The sequence below is a fragment of the Cetorhinus maximus genome, unplaced genomic scaffold, assembly GCF_964194155.1.
Source record: "Cetorhinus maximus unplaced genomic scaffold, sCetMax3.hap1.1 HAP1_SCAFFOLD_1483, whole genome shotgun sequence".
Taxonomy (NCBI): domain Eukaryota; kingdom Metazoa; phylum Chordata; class Chondrichthyes; order Lamniformes; family Cetorhinidae; genus Cetorhinus; species Cetorhinus maximus.
In genome coordinates, this window is record NW_027597424.1 from 51,985 (window position 1) to 55,675 (window position 3,691).

A 3,691-nucleotide genomic window follows, 5' to 3' on the forward strand; every position below is an offset into this window, starting at 1 on the left:
CTGATCATTCAATGCACCCAGTCTCATCCCACAAACCACTCACTCCTCACACCCTTTAATATCCCACCCAGTCTAATCCCACTATCCCCTTACTCCCCACATCCCTTAATATCCCATCCAAGCAAATCCCATTCTTCCCCTCACTCCCCACACCCTTTAATATCCCACTCAATCCCCAAATTGTGTAAGGACAGCTGAGTTCCTTCTCTAATAAGACACCGATGAACGAGTTGGCTTTTTTTAGGACAATTCAACAGTTTTTGTGGTCTCTTTGCTGTCAGAAGTTCACCAATCACCATATTTATTGAATTCAATTTCAGTATTTGCCCTGATGGGATCTGAACTCGTGACTTTCAGCCAAGAGAGAGTGTCTCTCCAAAAGAACAGGAGGCATTACTATTCAGGGAATGTGAGAGAATGAGTCAGAGTCAATTAACTCTGTGAGACAGAGAAAGGGGAGAGGGAGATGGAGACTAAGAGTGAGAAATGGTATGACAAGCTGAGAGAGAGAGAGAGAGAGAGATAAAAGATGGGCAGAGTGCAAGGAGGCAGATAGAGAGGGGGCAGAGAGACAGGAAGAGAAAGCGAGTGCAGCAAAGGAGTGTGTGTTTGGAATGGGGTAAAGACATGTGGAGGTAGAAAATTATAGAAAGACAGATATAGGAAGAGAGAGGGGGCAGGGTGAGAGATGCACATTCAGCGAGATAGAGAGAAAGAGACATAGAGAGAGGGATAAAGAGAAAGTGAGATTAGGAGAGGGGGAAATAGATAAACATTTGCAGACAGAACGTGTTTGATCTTCACAGCAGCTGCCGATTGGCATAGCCGGGACTAGTGAAGACTTCCTTCCGTTTTGCGTAAACAAACTCTGCTCTCTGTTAACCATCGTGAGCCTGAGGCACAGTGTGTGTGTGTGAGACAGTGAGTGTGTACAAAATTGGTGTGTGGCATTGAGGCTTTTAAAATTATTTCACAGGATGTGGGTGTCACTGGCTGGGCCAGCATTTATTGCCCATCCCTAATTACCCTTGAGAAGGTGGTGGTGAGCTGCCTTCTTGAACCACTGCAGTCCATGTGGTGTAGGTACACCCAGTGCTGTTAGGGAGGGAGTTCCAGGATTTTGACCCAGCAACAGTGAAGGAACGGCGGTATATTTCCAATTCAGGATGGCGTGTGACTTGGAGGGGGGAACTTCCAGGTGGTGGTGTTTACATGCTTCTGCTGGCCTTGTCCTTCTAGATGGTAGTGGTCATGGGTTTGGAAGGTGCTGTCAAAGGAGCTTTGACAGGATGCTGCAGTGCATCTTGTAGATGGTACACACTGTTGCTACTGTGCGTTGATGGTGGAGGGAGTGAATGTTTGTGGATAAGGTGTCGATCAAGCGGGCTGCTTTATCCTGGATGGTGTCAAGCTTCTTGAGTGTTGTGGGAGCTGCACTCATTCAGGCAAGTGGGGAGTATTCTGTCACACTCCTGATTTGTGTCTAGTAGATGGTGGACAGGCTTTGGGGAATCAGGAGGTGAGTTACTCACTGCAGGATTCCCAGCCTCTGAGCTGCTCTTATAGCCACAGTATTTATATGGCTAGTTCAGTTCAGTTTCTGGTCAATGGTAACCCCCAGGATGTTGATAATGGGGGATTCAGAGATGGTAATGCCATTGAACATCAAGGGGTGATGGTTAGATTCTCTCTTGTTGGAGATGGTCATTGCCTGACACTTGTGTGGCACGAATGTTACTTGCCACCTGTCAGCCCAAGCCTGGATATTGTCCAGGTCTTGCTGCATTTGGACATGGACTGCTTCAGTATCTGAGGAGTCGCAAATGGTGCTGAACATTGTGCAATCATCAGTGAACATCCCCACTTCTGACCTTATGATGGAAGGAAGGTCATTGATGAAGCAGCTGAAGATGGTTGGGTCGAGGACACTACCCTGAGGAACTCCTGCAGTGATGTCCTGGAACTGAGATGACTGACCTCCAACAGCCACAAACATCTTCCTTTGTGCTGGGTATGACTCCAACCAGTGGAGAGTTTTCCCCGATTCCCATTGACTCCAGTTTTAGGACTCCTCAAGCGGGGTGCCCCAGATTCGGTACTGCAACCATTGTTATGACTTGCTTTAGAAACCCAATGGAGATTAGAGATGATGATCAAATTTACAAGGGGCAGTGAGATCAAAGGTGACAGCTGAAAAATTATACAAATGGGACTAGGTTGGAGTTCGGATACAGGTTGCAGAGCTTTAGATGAGCTGAATGGTGGAAGATGGGAAGCTGCCAGGAGAAGTCCTGTCTGGAGGTTACAAAAGTACGGAGCCATAACAATACGATACAAGATAGAGGAAGTGATGATTAAACTGTACACTGTTCTGATAGGACAGAACCTTAAGCTCTGGTTGTTGAGACACAGGGAGCCATTCAGGAGCATGGGGCAATGCAGAGGGGATCCATGAGGTCGATCTCCAGGTTCAGGGACTGCGCTTTGAGGAGAGACTTATTCAAGCTTGGGAAGGAGGTGTCTGAGAGGAAATACAAGATAGTTAGAGAATGGAATAGGTTACTCCGGAATATTACTGCAATTTAAACAGGAGGAGGACGACAAGAGCACACAGATTGAAACAACAACGTTAGGACTGAGATCAGGGTGTTCTATATGCTCAGAGTGACAGACTTGGAATTCACCCTGGGGCAGAATGATGGAAGTAAAAGCTCTCAAACTTAATTAGGAGCCAATTAGATGCAGTAACGCAGGTAGGAACTGGGCTGTTCTGGATGATTTAAGGTGGGCTGAAAGGCCGTTCAACATCTGTAAATTATCTTAGGAGGAGATTGACTCTGTCAGACACACAACAAATCTAAACCCCAAATGACATCACACTCACAGCACGCGCACACTCACAGCACCCGCACACTCACAGCACGCGCACACTCACAGCACGCGCACACTCACAGCACCCGCACACTCACAGCACGCGCACACTCACAGCACGCGCACACTCACAGCACCCGCACACTCACAGCACGCGCACACTCACAGCACCCGCACACTCACAGCACCTGCACACTCACAGCACGCGCACACTCACAGCACGCGCACACTCACAGCACCCGCACACTCACAGCACCTGCACACTCACAGCACCCGCACACTCACAGCACCTGCACACTCACAGCACGCGCACACTCACAGCACGCGCACACTCACGCCGTGCGCACACTGACAGCACGCGCACACTGACAGCACGCGCACACTCACAGCACGCGCACACCCACAGCACGCGCACACTCACAGCACCTGCACACTCACAGCACGCGCACACTCACAGCACGCGCACACTCACGCCGTGCGCACACTGACAGCACGCGCACACTCACAGCACGCGCACACTGACAGCACGCGCACACTCACAGCACGCGCACACCCACAGCACGCGCACACCCACAGCACGCGCACACCCACAGCACGCGCACACCCACAGCACGCGCACACCCACAGCACGCGCACACCCACAGCACGCGCACACCCACAGCACGCGCACACCCACAGCACGCGCACACCCACAGCACGCGCACACACACGCCGTGCGCACACACCATATATGCATACACCCCCCCATGCACACAACACACGCAAGCTCACAGACACCACTCATGCATTCAACATGCTCTCACGCACATGTACATGCAGC